A 23,897-nucleotide genomic window follows, 5' to 3' on the forward strand; every position below is an offset into this window, starting at 1 on the left:
GCACATCAACAGTGTCTATACTTTATTTTTAATACACTGGGAGGGTGGTTAAATAACTACGCTTGGAAATGTTTTTATTTCTCCAACACTGGGACGATCCACGCATGCACCGATTTGAACAGAACGTTTGCTGGCTCGTCGTGTAAATGCCAGAGACCGCTACACGGTTTCCTGTAAGCTACTAGTTATCCCAAAATTTATCACTGATCGAGAAATTGTACACTTTCTCGGCTGTAACTGTTCCAAAATAAACTCCTACCTACTTGTTCTCACTAACACATGCAATAGTTCCCTAACAAAGCACTTCCTAATTCCTATGTTCACTCGTCGGGAAACAAAACTTTGCGCCTACTTTGGAAATTCTGCGGACGGGAAATTCGCGCCTACCTCTCTGTTTCGCTAACTTAAGAACCTATGCTTTCTCCTGTGTTCTGAATGCTTGTAACGACAAGAGATTTGTTGCGTTTCTTTAAAGAAATATTAATATCACTTTTCTTATTTAACCTTACGTATCCTTAATGTTAAAAGACAATGATGATAATACCCTTTTTACCTTAATTTTCTGCTTCACTCGCTTCTATGCCTTTTGTGAATAATGAAATGATTAAATTTAAATGCCTGATTTATTCCTAGTACGTTTCTAGTCTAGTGTAATAGCGCGGCTAATGATCGCTAATGTAACTAGATCCTGGTTTCGGTCGACACTGTCATAAACTGGGTCCTTGGTTGAGGAGGGAATTGGAACAGTTTGCCTCTTAATGACTGCCTACGTACCAAAGGGGGTCCCAAGTTTATGAACAAAGGGAAACTACTGGAAACTCACCTTAGAATCTTCATGGATTTACGTGAATAATTAAGGTCACAATTTGGAATTAGAATTCTTTTACAATTAAAAGAGGTTTATTTACAGAGACTGAGGCAAATATGCAGAACAAAAGAAAAGAAAAGAATATAAAATGTAACCAATTACAACCACATAAATTACATACAGTAGATCAATAATGCAGTGATTTGCAAATAAGCACTGTAAATATGAAGGGCCTCAGATACAACAACCCCATGATAACAACTGACGCTGTTATGGTAAAATTCCATCAGATCACAGACAATAGTACATTGGAAGGGGTGAATTCCAGGGTAATGGCAATCAGTTAATTAAGATGATTTCTGCGGGACCATCGGAGTCTTGCAATTAGGCTGCGACCAGGAATGGTTGCGAAATTTGGATGGCAGTCAGAACTAGTGGGGCATAGATTTGCGGACTGGGCCAGGAATTTATGGCACCTGGAATAGAGGGCCGGAGTTAGTACAACACGGAAGAGCAAGGACGTTTCCCCTGCTATTCATTAAACCATAACTCTCCACACAGGGAGGAAACAAACACTTATATCACTTAGACTAATTTGCCCTTAATTTGCACTGGGGAAGGGATATTGGAATACTTATCACTGAATTAAGTTGATTTCAAAGCAAGTCATGGGGCGATTTATGGGCTGCTTGAAGTAGGGTGACTTAACAAAGGGAATGCGTTTGTGGAGGAAGAAATTGAAGTTTGAAGAAATGGAAAAATCAAGGAATTTCAGGGGGGAGGGAAAGGGCTGGCATACTGACTACTTGCGATCAACGTACCTGATCTACAGATGTGGGCGCCAAACATGATAGACTCAGCCGGTTACCGAAGTTAGCGTTCACCAGCGGAGAAGGAAGGAAGCGCTGGACATGCGTCTGTGACGGGATTCTGGAGGCCTCTGCTCTTCTCGGGGAACAGTGTGCGTTCCATAGTTGTTGTTTGTGTGGACGTGTAGGCCTGCCGTCAATCTGCAAAAGTCATACAGCCAGCAAAGGATTGGAGGAAAAGTGACCTTAAGATTAAGTACTTGGAGGTTAAGGGCCTATCTACCTCACATCCCGGCTATGTCCCCCCCGTGCCTGCAGTGCCTAGCTACTCCCACATCATGTGATGGGGGTGAAAGGGGGGGTCCCATTGTTTATCCCAGGTCAGCTGAGGTTGAGCTAGCCCTACACACTGGCTTTAACTGCTTTTCTCTGGTTCAAAATACGCGCGATTCTATCATAACCGCCATGTTTTCTTGCCCCCATAGTCAAATGAAAGGAGAAAATGCGTCAAAGGATAAATGACGCACTGGCTGCTACATGATATAAATTCTTAAGGATATATATATATATATTATATAATATATATATATATATATATATATATATATATATATATATATATATATATATATATATATATATATATCTATATACATGCATATATACACACATATATATGTATGTATGTATATATAAATTAATGTTGGATTCACTATAATTGTGGACTCCTACACTAGAGGGGAATTTTACATGATAAGTACACCTGACATTTCCTAATTCAGGCATAAACTAAACAGGTAACAACTTGGGGCCCTACAGTCTTAAGGGTCTTATAAAATTTCAAAATGTATTTTTTGGTTCTAAATGCTACGTGATTTTGTAGTTGTGTTCTATTTATTAAACGGCTTGAAAATCAAATCGTATTGTGTAATCTTAAAACTGACCTAATTTACAGACTTCATTCGTGCCCAAAAAAAGCAAATTTTATTTATTCTTTTTTTATTTTAGAAATTACCAGTTAGTACTTCAACCGTTCTACAAGTTAAAAAAAATCCTGGAAGGTTTAGTAGCATCTCCTGCAACCTATATTTATTCCACCTTCCTGGACTGTAGACAGTCAAGGGCTGCTCTGACTCCCAGGGCCACTCGTAAGTATCACCAACTAAACGGCCATTTAATCTGTTTTCTTTTCTCTTTCTTTCCTTATTGATGACCAGTGCAGTTGGTTTTTCTGCTCTGAGGTTGCTTGTGAATTCCGAAAGAATTTGAAGCTATGACAGTTCTGAAGCAGTTTCTATACATTCCTTCCGTTGTGAGGAGAATGCTTTCAAAATAAATATCAAAGCTCGGATCTTTCCCAGATAGTGACTCCCAATCACTATGGTTTTTGGGTACGTTATCTAGGACTAATATTTCTTTGGGGTCATTATCTTATATGTACTGTCTTTTGTTTATGTTTTACAGTAATCCCCAAAAGGGCTTGTACTAAACATGCCACAAAGGTGGATATATGTCGGGTTAAAACCCTTAGGGGTCACTATCTAGGAAAGATCCCAAAGCTCTTCAGAAGTGGGCTATGTTTGTGATATGCTGGTGACCTTGGTCTAAACTCTAAAGATATCTCCATTTCAGCGTTTACTGATATTCATGCTGTTGGATTAACCTTTTTTATCTATGCCCTCTGTCATCAGTTCTCCTTGTCGTCTTATTATTTTTCTCACTTTTTTTAAATGCAATCCTTTAGGTCCAACTTATCAAAGCACCTGTATTCATCTCAAAACCATTTTATATGTGGGGCCTCCGTTCAGTATTGGCAGGTGATCTTCAGTAGACCTACTGAGTAGACTTACTCATTTCTCTAGCCACTATATATTCTGATTTATGCATTTTTTTTTTTTAATTTAAGGACAGATTTTTACCTCTTCCCACTTTTCTTAACATTTACTCTGTCTTCTATTTATGACAAAGTTTATGTCAAGCTATTTCTTAAGGCCTTGTCCAAAATTTTTAACATTAATTCTGAAAGCCCTGTCTAGTTAGGATATAGAACAACTTTTATTTAGGTTTTTCACAGAATTTTCTATTCCTTGCGTGCAGTTTGTTGCAACTTTCTTTGTCATACTCTGCCACATTGTCAGAATATTTTGTTGATTCTTAAATCCTTTCTTGTATGAGGTTTGGGATGAAGGTGGGGAGGTGTCTAAGGATAATTTCACGTGTAAATAGATATGTATGTAAGTGTTTATTTTATTTTTTCTTCTTACTTTCACCTCTTTTACTTTTGCTTCACTTTCACTTTTGATTTGCTGTACACTTAAATCTAATTTCATTTGAAACTTAAAAAACTGTACGTTCACACCTCCTTCAGTCATAATCTATAATCTTTTACACTTCTATTATTCTTGTCATTTCTCTCCTTTCTCTTTGTTCAGTGATAAATGATCTTAAGAATACCTTGTAGTTGTGCTTGTCCCTAATTTTCCCCGTATTAATTCATCATATCAATCCATTTTTCCTTGGCATCTCTTTCCAGTTTCATTCCTTTTCTGCCACGTCTGGACTTCCCATTTTCCCTCTTTGGCATTTCTGCACACGATTATTTCAGTCACTTTCAACCTTGACTCAGTTTCTTTGTTTAGATTAACTCTGGTCACTTTTGGTTATCTTTGTGTGTGTTTTTTTTTTTCTTGTTACGCGCCCTTTTGTCGTTATCCCTTTTTTAAAATTTGTTTTTAACCAACAATCACTGGTTTGTTTCTGCTCCATTTGCACAAACAGAACAACTGACGGAAGCTCTAGTAAATGCCTGCCAGTAAATCTTTTTTTTATCCTCCATATTCTCATGTAAATGTATATTGTTGAGTAATTAGTGCATTCTTCCCTGCAATTGACGAACCTAATTACCAGGTGTTTATTAGTTTATGAAGGTAAAAGGCCATATGTTAGGTTACGCTTATTTCTTTCTTTAAAAATATGATTCACGAATCGTTCGCCACATTTCTCCGCCATCTGAAAATCTAGCAATTAATGCATATTAAAAAAAATTGCAACGACGTCATTCAATTCATCAACATTGTAGCACATGCTGTTCTATATTAAATCCTGTCAGTGTTTTGCTCTTTTATCCTGACTTTTTATTCCATCAACTCACACTTAGTTGAATTTTCTGTAGTGTTTCTCGGGTTCATTTCTCCACATGGTTATTCTAACAGAATAATAATACTTTCTGTCCCAACTAACGCAGATTAATCAGCTCCTTTCAATAATTTTGACAGAAATTTCCCTTTTCTAATGCAAATTATTCGTAAATTTTTCTTTTTCTAATGCAAATCATTCGTAATCAAAACCATATCTGGTGTCGATGACAAATAGTTGTTGCAACACCAGATGTCATAAACAAATCAGTCAGTTAGTTCCTTTGTAACTATTATTTCTTTTCTCTCTCACCAACATTGAATAATTCGCTCCGGTCTAGGCACCGCAGGACAAATGCCGAGTGACCTGGATCTCTGACCTACCCACAATAACCAGGCTATTATTCATATCTTATCTCAGAAGGGCAGTGTCAAAAATTATCATAATTTGCTCCAATTTTTCCTTGTTTTAAAATCCACTCATTCGTTATTTAGTGACCCCTCGTCCGATTATTCATCAACGAGGCCATTGTGCCTTTCCTAACCCCCTCCTTCTCTTGTGGGTCATAGTGGTACATGTTTGCAGTTCCATCTTCATTGGCCACTCTGAAGTCCCTTGGGAACCCAAACGCTACTGAGAGACGTGCGCAGCCCCCGAACTAAGCTCTGTAGAGAGAGAGAGAGAGAGAGAGAGAGAGAGAGAGAGAGAGAGAGGTTGGTGGACGGTGAACCAACTTTCCTCTCGCCTTTCGTCTTCATCTTACGCAGATGCCGCAGAGATGCCGTTTAATGACACGGACGCCACCTCTCAAAGTACCCAACCCGCCCTCCCCATCCCAGTACACCGTATACCATAACGACGCCATGCACTGACTATCAAATGGGAAGCAAGTCTTAATTTCTGGACTCTCTCCTCACCATGAAGACAAAGAAATACGACCAACGAACGAAATTATAAGTACATTTTAGTATGTCTGCGTATGATGGAATAAAATTCTATTTTGAATCAGCACTCGATCTGTCATTTCTAAGACTGCGTTCTCTGAAGACAAGAAATTTAGCTAGCCATCAGAAAACGTATGGAAATTTCAGTGTTCATTGGACAGTTAGAGATGTATTCCTTATTAATTATCGAGAAACGTGTTAAGTGCCCATTCAACAAATTTCAGGTTACAACGGGAATTCCTTAGACATTCGAGTCAAGTCAAGTAGGCTATACCTTAGTTTAACCAGACCACTGAACTGATTAACAGCTCTCCTATGGTAGGCTGAAAAATGATGTATAAAGAACAATGCTATGTGACGTTTCCTTTATGGCAAAAAATTGCTTTTAATCAGCGTAACGAGAGCAACTGTTTACCGTGTTTCTGGATAGTCATTATAATGAATTTTCTCGTCAAGAATAATGTTGTACTATCAAGTACGCCCTGGCCAGCCATGTTTATGGAGAGCCATTATATAGCATTTCATTACTCGAGGAAGGCTAATCCCAATCAGCTCTTTTGTTATTGTCGCCGTCGCGTTCTAGTTTGTCTATGCTCGGAGTGATCCGTATTAAATGACTTCATCGCTAATAACGGTGGTATTATCAATCACTGAGCGATATCATCACAGTTATATTGCAGTTAAACAACATAGACTGTATACAAGCGAGCGACGTGGCCGGGCCTTCCCTGGATTGTGCGAAAAATGGCAAAAAATGGAAATCTCTGTGTAGTGTGTGGTGACTTCTTGGATAAAGATAAATCTAGTCTGGATGATGTTTCATGTTTGGATGATGGTGATAGAGATAATTATGAGCCGTTTCCGGTAAAAAATCTTGGTGCTAGTGTTGTTGCTGAGCTAGACAGTGTCAAAACAGGTGAGGATAAAGAGCCTAACCGGTAATATTAAAGAGAAGAAAATGGCGGAGGGAAGACTAGTAGTATGAAAACAATGGATCTTGTTATTATCACGAATATCATCACAACTGTAAAGACCGTGGCAGCTCAGATGAAGAACGGTGCGTTCCCTGAGGATAATAGTGAATATGATGATCAGTCCCCCTGTGCCACTAGCAGCCCCATGCGTGTGCTACCCTATCAGGGTTTTTCTGAGGTGGAGGATGAGGTGATCAATAAGATCTTCACGGCATATTGGTCACTGAGGGCTACATCTTGCAGACAAGCATGCATGCACCCAAAGAAACAGTTGCAGGGAACCACCAAGTAGAAGAGATCTACGGCAGAAGAAAACAAAAAGTGTTAAGTTCAATACAAGGAAATAACAGTCTATAAGGCTAGCCTATGGGAACTTTTCTGAGCAAGGAACAAGAAACTACCTGAGGGGCAACACCAGGAAAATAACAGGCTCCAGGCACCACTCTTGTAAGCACAACCGAACTGCCAATGTTTGGAGTATCAGCTCGGCCTCTAGGCTATGTAGGAAGAGTACCTTGATTGTATGGATGTCAGCCAGCCTGGTGTTGCTGTGGTAAAGTTAAAATATTTCAGAGATTTCCAGTTGCCATCATGATATCGATTTTCGTTCTGTGAAAAAGGATGCATGCCATACCTATGCGCTGCCCATGATAGCTCTTGTTGATGGGAGGCTGGCTGGAACATGTGACTCTTGCCTTGATCAAGAACAGCCTGCGTGCACTGGGAAAAATCATTGTGGTTTCCAGTGCCATGAAGACGCCCAAACTCTGCAATGATGGCTGGGCCTTTGTCGTCATGGACTTACTGAGAGACCAACCATGTCAAGCCCTCGACTTTAACCGTTGCCTGCCTCCCCCAACTTGTTGATGACCCCTGCCTGTCTGTGGATTAATGTTACTGACAGCTCAACAGAAATAATAAACAAGACAAGAGCTTCTCAAATTTCTGTGAGTAAACTATTCATTTGCCATCGTCCACTTTTTTATGCCTTTTCTGATGATTACTGTCGCGAATTTTTCCCCACTACTGGGAGGGTTCTAAGTCCCAGATGGTATGAGACTGGGATGATCAGGCCTGAGGGGCACTACCAGCAAACACAGAAGCGAAGGTCCATCAAGATCAGGCAGGGTTTTACAGTTTTATTTAAAAATAGACTACTTAAAATTCAACTTACAAGAAACTTGACACACACCCTTGAGGACCACGCGGTCGGGTACTAGACAATGCTGGAAGGCTATACAAAAACCCTTAAAACTCAAAAAAACATGCTTCTAAAAACTACAATTTTGCACAAAACTTATTTTCGAACAGTTAGGGCACACTTTAACTAAATATTAAGCGCACCAAGCCTCGGATGGCAAAAATGTGAAAGGATCAAACTACATACCAAATGAACCAGCTCTTGCTACAAAATGGACAACTTGGCTGGGGAAGCAACAACTTGGAGAGTGCTTAGCTTACCTCAGTGGTATGCCCTTGAGAAAGACGCATTGTGCCCCTCTGCATGTCTTGTCGTCACCTCGGTTCGCTCTCAAAATTTCTACATAGGTTGCTTTACTAAAGAATGTACTCGAATCATATAAAAAAAGAGCCTCTGTGACATTCCTGACACAGACAATATAGGCAATTCACTGGACACAAATATTAATCAGACATATTTACAGAAAAAAGTGAACCACGAACTCAGTGGCCTGCTTACTGCTTACCACCTTACCACTCCCCCTCGCTTATCCTGTGCATTGTGAAGGATTGTTGAGAAAAAATGGATCCAAATTTTTCATGACATACTCCACACCAGAATTTCTGGCTGAACGGGACAGCAATTGGAAGGCTAGGCAGGTGAGGCTCAAAGATCGGAGGTTCGTCGTGGCCTGCACTCAATTGCAGCGCTACAATTGAAAGGCAGCTTGCGACAGACTTACAATAATCATAACAACAATCAAAACACGAGTAACCGATCTCACAAGATACAATGACACCTAATTCGTGTCGCACAAAGCGATTTACACATTTCACACAATTCAAACTTGCTTGTGCGCTGCGTTTCGACAGCACGAAGCAACAACACCAATAACACTCATTTGATATCACTTTAAATCCTCTCTACTTCCCTACAACCTCCACAAGTCTTATCTTGGGTTTTACATTACACTATACATCGTCATTCCTAACTCATTCCTGCATTCTAAGTCTTTGGGCTACTGCTGCCCTTCTTTTCAGTCTCGCTCGCTCACCCGTATCAGTGTCCAATTGATATGTACATACACTTAACTCTCTCTGTGCGAGTTCACTATTCTCGCAAGAACCTACACTTTCTCCTTCGTCAACTCCCACACTCAGTCCGGTGTCCTCTTCCTCATTCACTTCATTGATGTGTTCATTATCGTCATTCTCTTCACCCTCATTATCCTCGCACGCACTCATTTCAAGGGGGATGATGTGTTCAACTGGTTGCAAAGTTTTTTCCCCTTCATAGAGTACATTAACATAGTGCGCGACTCCATCGTCATCTGGATAGACGGCAACAATTCTACCCAATGGCCAGTAACATTGTTTTCTATGGTTGAGTTTCACCAGCTCAACATCTCCAACACTCAGTGAAGATTTAGGTCCCACACGGAAGTCGTGCCCCTCCTTCAATGAACTCAAGTACTCCGTCTGCCACCGATGTCGAAACATTCGCAGGGTGTCGGTGAGACAGAAATACTGGTGACACATCTGCTTCATCGTCAATGTGCGATACATATTTTCAGGTTGCACAACGGGTGACACCAGTCGGATCATGGATCCTTGAATCAGGTGAGAGAGTGTAAGGACTTCGTCTTCCCCGCCATCCCCGTTGTACATAAGAGGCCTGTTGTTTACTACTGCTTCTGCCTCCTTGACCAATGTACGGACCTGCTTCTCGAAGATTTTGCACCTGAAAGATACTTCGAGGGTGTGTTTCACAACCCCAATTAGGCGCTCGAAGAATCCTCCCTTCCATGGAGATTGCAGAGTCTGGAAATGCCACTGTATATTGCGCTTACATTGGAATTTTCGAGTTTCGCCTTCGTCGAAGATGTAATGTAGGACTGTGCTGATGGCGCGGAAGGTCTGGTGATTGTCGCTGTAGATACTACAGGGCATCCCATGCGTCGCAACATGTCTCCTGAGCATCAAGATGAAGGTGGCAGCATCGAGGGTCGAACAGTACTCTAAGTAGACGGCTCAGCTGCTCATGCAAGTTACCAACAGGATGTAGCCTATCCCTCCTTCTACCTGGATAGGTCCAGTGTGGTCGAGACCAATACAAGCAAATGGCCGTGACATCTGTGTCTTGCAGTGGGGAGCGGCAGGGGAGATGGGCAGTGTAGAGGGGCTTGAAGGATTTAATACAAGCTACACATCTGCCTACCACCTTTTTCACCAAACATCTCAATCCTGGACACCAACATTCCTGGCGAAAAATAGCTGTTAGTGAATTCATGCCACAATGCATGTTCAGGGTATGCAAGTGTCTCGGGTATGATTGTACTAATTTCCCTTTTGTGGGTAACAAGATTAAATGATGTCTATTTCCTATTTCTAGAGTATATTATACCCTCAACCAAAACTAACCCTAACTGGTTAACAAAATTAATTATATCGTTGGGTTACTTTAGATCCTTTTTCCAAATAACTATAAACTGAAGACAAATAATGCCTTTGTTTCAAATAAACAAGCTTCAAAAGTGGATTAGCATTACTTTTTTAGAAATTTCAACACATTTTTCATAATACCCATCAAAATGCTAAATTCAACAATACTCTCCATTATAGGCCAGATGTCTGTGGGTTGTATCATGGCTACTTCTTGTAGTTCACGGAGGGCGGCAAGAACTCGCTTATTAGCCTGGCTTAGCAAGGCTTCATCTAGTAGCTGTGGGGAATCGGCAAGACCTTCAGCATAAAGAAACTGGGGTCCTCGGTGCCATAACTGGCTGACTGTTAGCTCTCTCATACTGGTCCCTTGGGACAGAAGATCTGCTGGATTACTTTTTGTCGGCACATGCTTCAGAATCATCCCCACATTTCTGTAAAGAGAGTTAGCCTCTCCTACCCTATTAGCAATAAACACGTTCCTATTGTCCTCTTCATTATTTGCCCAGGCTATAGCGACCTTACTGTCAGTCCAAATTATAACTGTACTGACTTTTAACAAATTCTTCAAACTTCTGCCTAACCTAATTCCTAATAACAAGGCTAATAACTCTAACTTAGGTATGGTCAACCTCTGTTGTTTCCTAGGGATTACTCTCATTTTGCTAGTCAACAGGTTAGTTTCTCCCTTACTTCCCCTGACATAGGCTACCGCCCCATATACCTTACTTGAGGCATCAGTAAAGACATGAATTTCTTATTCGCCTATCAAAATTCCTCTCTTACATTTCAACTTATGCACTTTCCTAAGATTTTCATTGCCTCTGTCTGTCTTTCTGTGTTGAGAACATCATCCCATCCTATACCTTGTTTCTGCAAAAACAACTTAACCTTAACATACGTTGGACTGACCAACCCTAATGTTTCAAAATTCGATACAGACAAGGAAAGGACCCTACATTTCGTGGGAATCCAGTTACTAGGCAATTCTCCCACCCCTTTGAAGGGTTTCAAGCACATCTGATCACTAATAATCCTATCCCATAACATTCCTAACACAGAAATCACAGTGAGTTCTTCAGTTCCTACCTGCTGATCAAAGGCTAGGCTATTACTTGCCCACCCTCTCATTGGCATGTTAGCTCCATCTAAAAGCTGTTTAACAGTTGAATAATTATCCCACATTTCTCTCTCAGTAACATAGGTGGCAATATAATTGTCAACATAAAAAGATTTTATTAACTCTGCCCTCCCGGCTACCCTTAAATGAGTCTGAAGGACTTGTTGAAGGAGAAAAGGACTGGTTGTAATTACAAATACCACGACCCTGAAAGCAAAGGTAGGCACTAGTGATGGCGCCTTGTACCACAGGAATCGAGCATATTTGGTGTCCTGTGGATCAAGGAGGGCTCGATAGAAAGGCTTTAGATATGTCAGCAGTTAGTGCGCAGGGATTTACTCTAAACTATAACAAAAAGGTCGTATAACAACTCTACTAAACTAGGACCTGGATACAAGCAATCATTCAAGAAGATTCCTCCCTTCGACTTGGAGGAGGCACAATCCTAAGGGAGGGGTTGGTTGGTTAGTAGAGCTCTCTTTCTTAACAACAAAATGAGGCATGTAGTAGCCTTCTATTCTCAAGTTGGGGACTTCCTCCTTGAACCCAGCTTCGAGATAAGTCTGAAGTACTTGCTCGTAAGCGGTTCGGTAACTAGGATCCCGATCAAATCTCATTTCTAAAGCATTTAATTGTGCAATGGCATTATAGTAATTGACACTCGAACGTTGTTCATTGCGAAAGGGGAGACTTGCTTGATAACCCTGATCAGTTCATACTACACTGTCCTTTACTTTTTGGATGGCTACATTCTCTGAGATGGAAAATTGCTCTTTGGGACTGGTACCAATCGTATCAAGTTGCCACATTCATCGACATCATGGCTCGGTTCTACTGTTCAGCAGACACACAAGGCTTTCATGGAAGTCGTGTCAACTCCCTAAAGTGCCCACTGGGGGACCTTCCCATAAGGGGTTGATGAGTCACGAAAAGACTGACTCCACACTTGTCCATACTAAGGACGAAGTGATTAAAATCGTCGGCACCAATCAGCAGGTTCACATTTTTTAACACATCATTACGAACTTCCTCGTCTGCCGTTTTGTACCCTTTGTTTTGCAAATGATGTTTTGCGTTAACTAGGCCCAAGTTGTAGATGGGGTGTTGACATTGTCATGCACTATCAATTCTGTCTTTTTTACCCTATTTCCCATCTGAACTTTACAAGAAACCAAATCATATTTGCCATTAATAACATTAGAATCAAATGGTGCAATACTAAAGGAGACTTTCTTTATTACTGGCAACTTTAGTATTTCAATGCACTCCTTGAACATCTGAACTAGCCTTGGTCACCTACCAGCCCGAACTACATCCCCACAGCTTTTACCCACTAAGTGGGTAATTAACTGTCAGCATTACCAACGCTTACAGGAAAATCTTGTCAAATGAGTTACCTGAAGTACCGTTGGCAACGCTGCTGGAAGTCCCGGCTGGGTGAGGCCAAGATCCCCAATTGCTTTTTGTTCGCCATGCTGTGTGGGTGTGTCCCACATCTGGCGAACTTTGGGTCATTTAGTCCGACCCCCATTTAAAGAATTTGGACATCAGATTACTATTTGGACTGTTTTCAATGCATTTTCTCGTGGATGGATACTTTATTGATTGGATGTGGAACTTCTCTCTTGGTTTTGACTTTGGGATAGGTATGTTGGACTTGATTGGATAAGTCAAACAAGAAGACGTCGCCGTCTGCTAGCGCCGATGCTTCCACTTCGTTTACATCTTTGACGACAGAGCCTTCTACTGCTGGAGATGCTGATGCTCATAGGTCTTACATGTCCTGCGAGCGTAGGATGAGTACGCTCAAACACGATCGACATTCTGTTTGTATTTTATCTAGGAAGATGCAGTGTAGTATCAGTCAGATAGGCGGCAAGTCTTGGTCGGTAGATCAGATGGAAGAATTATTCAAAAGTTAGAGGACAAGTCACCAGCTAGTATGTCTAGTCTATTTTTCTAGCTTTATGACTAAATTAACAGAAACTAAAGATAAGGATAGTAGTACTAGTGTTGTAGATACTAATTGTTATTTTGTTCATGAGACTTACCTGCCAGATATATATATAGCTGTATTCTCCGAAGTCCGGCAGAATTTCAAAACTCGCGGCACACGCAGTGGCCGGGCAGGTGGTTAGTACCCATTCCCGCCGCTGGGAGGCGGGTATCAGAACCATTCCATTTTCTATTCAGATTTTCTCTGTTGCCGGACTGTCAACACCTGTTGTCAGTTCCTCCGGCATTTGGATTTCGAAATTTGTTGTCACTTAAGTATTTTGGTTGTTTTTGGTATTCGACTGGATCTGTGACTTGGCATACGCTCTTTGTGGACCGTTTTTGATTTTGCTTTTGACTTTTCTTATAATTAAGATGTCTTACCTCTAGCTATTGAGTCTGTAGCTTGGGTGAATGTAAGGTGAGGCTATCGAAGACTTTGATAGTTCTCACTCTTTATTTATGATATGTAAGGGTGTTCAATGCTCTATGATAATCGTGTAATGAATGTGTGGGATTGTCTGAGGGTGAGTGGAAGAAATATGAAGCCTATATGCTTAAATTGGAGCGTGATAGGCTGAGGAAATCTTCCTCTAGAGTGCATCCTTAGATGGACAGTCAGGTTTTCTCCTACTAGTAACCCTGTAGTAAATTTTAGTACTAACCCTGTAGTTTGTTGCTGCAGAAGGTAATTCCCTGGCTCTCGTGTGGAGTCAATGCGTGCTCTTGAAACTTAAGTGAATGCAATTCAAACGCATAGTGTTAGTGCTAGTGCCCCTAGTGTTGTGGAGGGGGCGTCAGATCGCCCCTATAATGCCTCTAGGCCTGGACCTCTGTCGAACTCCCAGGACCAGGGAGGGGGCATGTCGAAGCCGCATGAGGGTTACGGGGCTTCCCACCGATCTGGCGTCCCTTCGGCAGGTCCTGATGACGCTACCCAGGCTGCCAGGATCGTGCTCAGGCACGCATCCTGAAGGATTGCTTCTCGTCCTCCGACACGTCCTCCCGCCTCGGGGTTGGAGCTCTCGGTTGGACTCTCGCCCTCTTAAGAGAAGCTTAGAGGAGAGGACGCTTCACGTCCTCTTCCTCTAGACGTTTGTACTCTTCCCCGAAAGTTGCGTGGATATTCCTCTGCAGAAGAGAATAAAGTGTTTTTCGAATGATGACGCTACTCGACCCCCCTGTCGCGCTAAGGCGAGGGCTAGAGCTTCTTCCCCTGTGGAAGGAAGTATACGTCTCTCGCCCCTTTCCTTCTCTCAGGTTCAGCCCTTCTCCCGAGAGAGTTGCTTCTCCAACGCGTAAGATTTTGTTGGGTTTGCAACAACAGCTGGATGCTCTCGTGAACCTTTCAAGATTCGAATCTGCCTGTTAAGAGGTACAGACTTTCACCTTCGTCTCCTGCTTCGTCTTCCACGTCTGCTACATGTTTTGGGGCTTCTCGTCTGTCGTCTAGAGAGTGTTTAGTGGCTTCCTATTCGTCTTCCCCGAGTTGAGGTGTTGGCCTTTTCTCTTGTCTCGCGCCAGGAGCGCGTCTTGCTCTTCGTGCGCTTCTCACGCTTCACGCGCGCCTCACCTTGACGCTCGGCGCGCGCCTAGCCATGACGCCGCGCACCACGCTGTGACTCTCTTCTAGTACTTGCCACGGAGCCTCTCGTGGGTCACGCCATAACGCTCCGCTATCGCTTCGCCGTATAGCTTCAAGTCTTGTGTTGACGCCGCTCCAGTTGTTCATCATGTCGCACAACTACCCGCTTCAACATCTGATGTCCTTCTTAATTTAGCCAGTACTTGCTTCGGCAGTACATATACTAAAATTGGAACGATACAGAGAAGATTAGCATGGCCCCTGCGCAAGGATGACACGCTAATCGTGAAGTGTTCCACATTTTTATGTTTACTATCGTACTCTAGTTGACGACTTCTTCATTCGCGGGAGTTCCCGCTTACGTATCGGCGAATCGGAACTACTTTCACCACTCACTCAAGACCCGCCAGCTGCGGAAGAACATCCTCTTTCGTCACAGCCTTTGTATGAAGAGAAACTTCTTTCGTCTTCTTCTTCCTCTGATTATCAGACTCTGGCTTTTTCTTAAGGATCTGTTTCCTGAGACTTTTCAACCTTCAGCTCCTCTCTCTCCACCTTCGCAGTTGTCTTTGTCTTAAGGGAGCGTTTGTGAAAAAATCGGAAATCAAATTTTCTGGGATATTTTATATATGGCATCATACATATCCTGACTATCTTCTCAGAAAGTTTTATTTAAAAGTTCGCCACAGTTAGGAGTTATAAACAAAACAGTAACCTATCATAGTCAAATTACATTTTTCGTATAATGTAATGATATTGTCAGTATATCGGTGGTAATTTCCTTTTAGCTATGAAATAATAATATCTAATGCGATCTATGGCAACCTGTGGACCTAGTGCGCATCAGCGAAAAGACAGGAATGCCGCAGGGCAGTCAGTGGCAGTCAGTCAGTAGCAGCTCAGAGCTTGACTAAGTAAAACGTCTCGCTGCCCAACCTGAGCCGTGTTTTGACACTCCCATTTAGCTTCATTTAAGCGAAGTTATATTACTTTGCAGGTCTATTTTTGGCTTTTCATTATGTCATAAAACATCAAACTGTGTAACAGCAAGCAAATACATACACAGAGAAGCAAAAAATATCGTTTTCTCAAAACTAAAGTTATCGACATTCAAACTGCATCTCCTTCATAACGATTGCACCGATCTCAATGATACAAAAAGTATACGAAAGCTAAATATTTGCCTAACAAAGGGGCTTCCATGGGAAGCAACACGAGACCCGCACCACGAGAGAGAGTTTTTTTTCCCTGAAGGAATGTCACTTCAAGAGAGGTAGCAAGTGACTCCTTTCATCTCCAGACTCCCTTTGCAACCAGGCTTCATTTTGCACAAGCCTGGAAAGAGTGAGGGGCAGACGTTTGGTCCCTCCTACTGTTAGAGAGAGTTACTTGATTCCCTTCCTGTCTCCTCCTCCTTTGTTTTTTGTTTCCCAACTGCCTTCCTGTCAAACAGAAAATTGTTTGACCTGCTCGAACAGATGTTCGAGCGGAGAGCAGTGGAACAGGTCTTGGACTTGGTGTTTCCCGGGTTTTACTACAGATTGTTTCTAGTCCCAAAACTTTCAGTAGGCTGGAGACCCGTCTTGGGCGTCAACAGGTCGAACAACTTGGTTCGGAAGGAAAAGTTCAAGATGGAGACCTCGCAGTCAATACTAGGAGCCCTTCATCCCGGGATTGGATGGTATCTTTGGATCTCCAAGATACTTATCTTCACGCCCCAATTCATCCACGTTCGATGAAGTATCTCAGGTTGTCTTGGGGACTAGGCGTGCCAGTTCAGGGCTCTCTGCTTTGGACTCTGCACAACGACCATACCACGTTGAAAACACCGCTTCGTCCGATCAGCGAAGTTAAGCAACGTTGGGTCTGGTCAGTACTTGGATGGGTGACCGCCTGGGAACACCAGATGCTGTTAGCGTCACATTTTGCTCCGAGGGTGTTTACGTCTCATGAAAAACATTGCGATGCAGTTGCACCTGTCGCACGTCAGGATCTCACTCTACTTGGACGACTGGTTGATTCGAGCGTCGTCGAAGCGAAGGTATCTGGAGGACCTTCAGTTGACTCTGCAACTCGTGAAGTCCCTGGGACTTCTGGTCTGTGGAGAAGTCGCAGCTGATCCCCTCACTGTCCATTGTGTCTGGGAATTCAGATGTATTCAGCGGCTTTTATAGCGTCTCCGTCGCAAGAACTGCAACTTCTATGTACGAAAAAGTCTCGGCCTTCTTGGAAAAGGAAACATGCTAGGTGAAGGAAGGAATGAGTCTGCTGGGACCATTTCCTCGCTGGAGAAGTTTGTTTTCTGGGAGTCTGCATCTCAGGCCTCTTCAGTTCTTTTGTTGGAGAACTGGCAAAGCAAGGAAGACTTGAAAGAGGAATTGAGAATTCTTCCTTATATAAAGAGATCTGTGGTGGTGGCTCGATCCAACGAAATTGCAGAAAGGGATCTCCCTCAAGCTTCTGAACCCCAACCTAGTGTTGTTTTTCCGACGGGTCGTCAACAGGTTGGGGGGCAACACTAGAGGGAGAGGAAGTGTTAGGAACCCGGAGAGAGGAACAGGTGTCCTGGCACATCGACTTCAAAGATTTGGCGGCTATCTTTTAGCTCTCCAATTCTTCGAGGTCCAAGTTTGCAATCGTGTAGTTCTAGCAAACTCGGACAATACTACTTGTTCCCTGTTCAGCCTTGCAAGAGAGATTATTCTTTGAGCCTATGCTCGTAATATTTCGATTCTCACAAGTTTTGTTGCAGGGGTCGAAAATGTTCGAGCAGACCTGCTCTGTTGGCGCCATCAACTCCTGCCGAAGGAATGGACCCTTCATCAGGAGGTTTGCCAAGATTTTGGAAATTTTGGGGTCGCCATCTTGTGGATATTTTCACGACCTCAAGAACAGCGAGGCTCCTCTATAAAGCTCATCTGTACTCGACCCTGGGGCAGTTGCGATAGTTGCTCTTCCTGGGATTGGACGGGAATAGATGTTTACGCCTTTTTCCCCGTTCTAAATTCTGGGAGAGTCATACGCAAGTTCAGCGGCCTCACAAGGGACGAGGATGACTCTCATCCCCATGTTTTGGCCTTGAACCACTGGTTCTCGGAGTTTCTCTTCTGGTTGGTAGACGTTCCGAGGACCCTTCCTATGAGACCAGACCTGCTCATACAAACCCACTTCACGAGATATCTTTGAATCTCCCGCTCTGAACCTGACTGCTTTCAGACTATCGAAACTTGGTCAGAGCGAAGGGGTTTCTGGCCAGGTGGCAGGCCATCGCTAGAGCCAGAGTTCTTCATCTAAAGGATATATCTAGCAGTGAGCAACCTTCAAAGGTTGGTGTAGAAAGAAGGGCTTTTCCTCTTCCTCTATCACTGTGAGCCAGGTTGCGGATTTTCTCCTTTACTTAAGAAAAAACTCGATATAGCAGTTCCGACTATCAAGTGTTATCGGAGCATGTTTTCGATTGTATTCAGACACAGAGGATTAGATTTGTCTGACAATAAGGACCTCCACGATCTTACCAGGCTCTTTCAAGACGTCCAGGTTCCTCAGCTAATTCCCCTGCTTGGAACTTGGACGTAGTGCTCAAGTTTTTGATGTTTAGTCCTTGAGCCTCTCCACTCTGCATCTCTTAAGGATGTTACTCGAAAACGGCATTCCTCACGGCTCTGGCGGCGAGAGTGAGCGAAGTTCGAGGCCGTCATGTGGGCTTCAAGGAACACAATGCTGTCTATTCTTTAAGCCCTAAGTTCTTGGCTAGAATGATAGGTCTTCTAACCCTTGGCCTAGACACTTTGAAATTAAAGGTTTAGCAGACCTTATTGGACAGGAACCTGAGGGAGTTCTATGTCCAGTTAGAGCTCTCAAGTACTACCTTAAAAGAACACAGGACACTCGTGGTCCCTCGGATATTTTTCTTCATGGTGTTCTGTGAGGCAACCAGTTAAACCTATGTCGAAGAATGCACTGGCATTCTTCATTAGGGACGTCATTAAGGACGTACACTCTAGTTGTGACGACTCCAACTTCAAGTTGTTGAGAGTTAACGCTCACGAGGTGAGGGCAGTTGCTACCTCCATGGCGTTCAAGAAAAATATGGTACTCAGTTATAGAGGGATGAATAAATTTGTTTTTATTTAGCATTTCCCAACGTTTTGTGAGAGAGAGTGTAATTGTCGTAAGTGAGTGCTTCAATTTGTTGGAAGAGGGATGAAGGTCGTTAGTTTGTTTTTGCAGCGCTGTCTGTCTGTGGAATATGTGAAGGATTTTTCAGTTTTTTTTTGAGTCTTTAGTCAGAGCTTCCTGTGCCGGTCAGTGGTTCTTGTGTGGGACAGTTTTTTTCGTATGCTTTTCTGGGAGTTGTTGGTCTTCTTGTTGGTGTGCTGTTTGTTTTTGTGTGTGTGTTCCGTTTCTTTTTTTTTGTATTTCCTTGTTGTGTTTTCAATGGTTGTTTGCGGTTGTGTGCTTATTCATGGCGGCCTTATCCATCTCAAAATAATTAACCGAAGATCAGGGTGAGTGTTGTTTGTTGTTTTGTTTGTGGTTTGAATTCCGCCACATGAATTTGGCAGCCCAACGTGGGGCTGTTGTATAATAGCAAAGATTGTTTTGTGGTGGGTCAGTGAGAGTAAGAGGTCAGGATGGTGAGATAGAGAAACTGAGAGAGGAACTCCCTCCAGTGGGTAGGGAACTCCAGGGCAGGCTGGAGGAGGAGAATGGGAGGCTGAGGTGAGAATGAGAGTTGAGGAGTCAGTTGGAGAGATGGGAGGAATGCTAAAATGCATGCAAAAAGAAGAAATGAAAGGGGAGATGAAAAGTCAGAAGAGAGAATGGAAGAGAGGATGGATAAAAAGTTGGAGGGAATGATGAAAAGTGTGGAAGAAATGATGAAAGGTATGTTCAAAGGGTGTTTTTGGAGAAGGGGCTGTTGGAGGCAGGTTCTCTGGAACGTGTGAAGGGGCAAGAGAGAAAGAAAAGGAGGAAGAAGTGAATGGAAGCGTAAGTGATGAAAGTGATATGGGAATAGGAAGTAAGAAACGAGAGAATGAAAGGCAGGTAAGGTAAAGGAATGAAAAGCAAGGGAAGGAACAGAGGAAAGTAAAAAGGAGAAGTCAGGGGAAGAAAAAGGGAAGAAGGGAAAGGAAAGGAAACTGGTAAGAAACAGGTAAGGAAGTGGGAAAGGCAGGAAAGGAGGGAGAGGGTGAAGGCAGTAGTGATAGTAAGGTGGATGGAGGTGAGTGGATAAAAGTGGATAAAAAGAGGGGGAAGAAGAGTGTAATGAGTAAGATGAATGTAAGTGCAGAAGTGGACTCTTTGTATTCGGAAGAGGGTATGAAAGGACAGAGTGAAAGAAGCCCCAAAGTGAGAGTGAAAACGTGAGAAAGAAGTGAGAAAGGCTATGTATGTGAGGGAGGTACCCAGTGTGTGAAAAGTATAATGAGTATGGAACTAGGGATGTGCATGATTTCTTTAGGGGAGTATGAAAGGTTTTGTCAGGATAAGTATGGGGAGAGTAAGAGAGTGTGGGCACGAGAATTAGGGAGAGTATTTGACTGGGTTTTTACTTGATATGTATAGGGTTATTATGAGTGTGGGGATGTTGAGTATGACAAGGTGAAAGCTAGACTAGTTGAGCAAGCGAGGGCGTATGAAAGCGAGTGTTAAGTATAAGAGGAAGAATGAATTTGATGAGGCAAGAATGAAAGCTGGGGAAACCTTGTCACTGTATGCTTGTAGGCTGGAGACGTTGGCAAGGAAGAAGTTTGGGGATGATGGGATAGATGAATGTAAGGAGTTAGTACGGAAGTTATTAGGGACAGTGCCAGATGGAGTTAGAGAATTTGTGAACTTGAAATCGGAAGGAGAAGAAAGATGGACCCCTGAAAGTTGACTTGAGGAGAAATTTTGGAAATTGTAGAAGATTATGAGCTTGACAGGGTTATAAAGAGAGCAGAAGTGTAAGTGTAAGGGCTGGGGTAGATGAGAAAGGTACCAGAGTTCAGAAGCTTTAGGGATGCAGTGTTGAGGGGCCCAATGAGGATGGCCGATAGTGTAATAGATAGGAGTGTAAGAGCAAGTAATGTGGAGGTGCCAGGGAGGATGAATGATGGGTTTGTAAGGAACAACGGGTTGGACGGGTTAGGGATAGTAGTGTACAAAGGGAAGGTCACATGAGGTGGAAGTCGAACAGCCAAGTGTTTTAGATGTGAAAGGAAGGACATACAAAGAATGAGTGTAGGTGGGGCTTTGGGAGTGTGTTTCAGGTGTGGGCAACCTAGACATTTGCAAATGTTAAAGATAGGGGTTAAATGCTACAGGTGCGGACAGGTGGGACATATTGCTAATGGTTGTAGGGGTACCCGGGTGAATGTAATATGTGGCAACTGTAAGAATGGGCATTATGCAAATGTGTTCAGACCCGAGAGCAAAGTGTGTCGAATGTGGAATGGAAGGGCATGTATCAAGTGTATGTAGACGAAAGAGGGTGACTGTGACAGCAATTCGGGAAACTGAGTGTGAAGGGGTTCAAATGGGTGGATCCTCCAGGATGCAAGCGGTGCGTGAAATGATGCAATACGTGAGGGGTTGTTGCATGAGGATCAGGAATTTGTTTTGATAGAGTATGGTAAAAACGTGAAGAAAGGGAAGAACGTAAGTAAACTGAATGGTCGTAGTGTTGTGTGATAGGGGTGTGAGTGCCAAAGTGGAAATGAGTGATAAAGCATGTAATACGGATGAATGGGATGGTATGAATAGAACAGTATAGCATATGCGGGTTTGATATAACTGAGTTGACTGAACGTGTAGAGGTTAGTGAGCGGTTGGAGGTGGCGAAAGTGTAAGAGTAAGAGAGCGTAGCATTAATATACGAGTGATTGAAAGCATGAATGAATCGTTGCAAGAATTGGAAAGGTCAATGAGCGAATGGGATGGGTTAGTTGAAGAATTGGGGGAGGTATTTGGGAACGAGTTAGAGGGTGTAGATGAGATTGTGGATGAAATTGAGAGTGGTAATAGTGAAGAAGATAGCGTGAATCTGAGGAGAGAATGGAGGAGAAGATGTGAGTTTGAATGTTGCTAGAAGAGAGAGTGATTCTGAGAGAATGATTGCGTGCCCATGAACGCGATCTAGAGGACCTGCTAGTGAGCATCCGTGGGTGTTGCGTCCGATTTGAAAGAGGTGTGAAAGGTGTTGGTTGGGAAATGCTAAAAAGGGGGAGAAATATAGAGGGATGAATAAATTTGTTTTTATTTAGCATTTCCCAACGTTTTGTGAGAGAGAGAGAGAGAGAGTAATTGTCGTAAGTGAGTGCTTGGTTGTTGGAAGAGGATGAGGTCGTTAGTTTGTTTACGGTGCTGTCTGTCTGTGGAATATGTGAAGGATTTTTCAGTTTTTTTGGGAGTCTTTAGTCAGAGCTAGTGCCGGTCAGTGGTTCTTGTGTGGGACAGTTTTGTCATATGCTTTTCTGGGAGTTGTTGGTCTTCTTGTTGGTGTGCTGTTTATTTGTGTGTGTGTTCCGTTTCTTTTTTTGTATTTCCTTGTTGTGTTTGTGTTGTTTGCAGTTGTGGTTGTTACGGCGGCCTTATCCATCTCCAGCAACCAAGATCAGGTGAGTGTTGTTTGTTGTTTTGTTTGTGGGTTTGAATTCCGCACACACAGTGACATTCTTAGTGCCACATTTTGGCGAAGTCAATTCGGTGTTTGCCTCACACTCTTGGCAAGATGTTTAGGTAGCATACGAAAATTGCTTTTCGCTGGGACCATACATTGCTGCTTCAGCAACCTTGGGGACAGGGGTAACTCTGATCCTATCCCTTTTAATTGTGTTTTTATGGTTGTTGGGTCGACTACTGGAGGCAGTCTTCCCAATCCTTTGCAAACTAACGCTTTAGGTGTTGGTTAGGTGGTTAGTAATGCTCTTTTTGTCCTCTTTGTATGGTCTATGATCTAGTCACATTGTGGTCACGCCCCCGTTGACAGATCATCTAGAAGTCGCCAGCTATATAGGTCACTACCTCGCTGGGGTCTCTAGTAAAAGCAGAAGCAGACTAGAGTGACAGTAACCACTCAGTCAGCTACGCTATCAGATAAGGAACCAAAATAATTTTACCAATAATTGGTTTTTCCTAATTCTTGGCTGTCTCTACCCCCTCCAAAGGTGGTATTCAGCTATATATATATCTGGCAGGTAAGTCTCATGAACAAAATGATATTTTAATGATAAAATAAAGTTTGTTCATACTTACCTAACAGATATATATATTCATATTGCCCTCCCTCCTCCCCTCAGGAGTCAGTGGCGTTAGAAAATCTGATTAAGACTGTACTAAGGCCTGTGGCCAATAAGGTTATCCCTATCTACCAATCCATCTATTAACATGAGTATTCTTAACTTTCTTGTGGGGGGCTGCCTTCCTCCTGTGATTTTGCCATTCTGGGGGAGGGGGAGGTAAAGAAGATGAGGAGGACAACAAGAAAGAAGAGATGGGGAAAGTGCACCTCCACTTTTTTTCATCTCTTCCAACCACACACATCACCAACCTCTACCAGGCCACTAAGGGACAGAGTCAGGGTAAGGATCTTTGAAGGGGCAGAGTTGCTGCAGGAGCTGGTGAAGCAGCAACAGCAGGAACATTAGCAACATGCATCTTAATCAACTGACACCAAGGCATGAAGGAAGACACAGTGCCTTCAGAATATTTGGCATTTAACAAATATCTGTGGGTCAAATAAGTACAGTACAGTAACTCTATAATTACTTTGATTACAATGCTCCCCTTGACATAGAGAATGCCACAAATGGTTAATTTAATGTTTCCACCTGTAATACCTGGGTCACTTATTTATAATGATGAGTTTCTGGGAAACAATGTAACAAAAAACTCATCAGAGGCATAATTAAGATTGATCA

General features: G+C 42.7%; 1 non-coding gene and 2 pseudogenes across 1 annotated transcript; all 3 read left to right on the plus strand.

Annotated features, from left to right (window-relative positions):
- The window catches only part of LOC136849516 (prolyl 4-hydroxylase subunit alpha-2-like), a 95,851-nt pseudogene that overhangs the window by 31,551 nt on the left and 40,403 nt on the right, over positions 1 to 23,897 (plus strand).
- Positions 15,191 to 15,296, plus strand: LOC136850284 (U6 spliceosomal RNA). Its single transcript, XR_010856594.1, has one exon. It is a non-coding gene; the product is annotated as a U6 spliceosomal RNA (small nuclear RNA).
- Positions 16,793 to 16,909, plus strand: LOC136850276 (5S ribosomal RNA; annotated as a pseudogene).

This window comes from Macrobrachium rosenbergii, chromosome 21, assembly GCF_040412425.1.
Source record: "Macrobrachium rosenbergii isolate ZJJX-2024 chromosome 21, ASM4041242v1, whole genome shotgun sequence".
NCBI classification, from domain to species: domain Eukaryota; kingdom Metazoa; phylum Arthropoda; class Malacostraca; order Decapoda; family Palaemonidae; genus Macrobrachium; species Macrobrachium rosenbergii.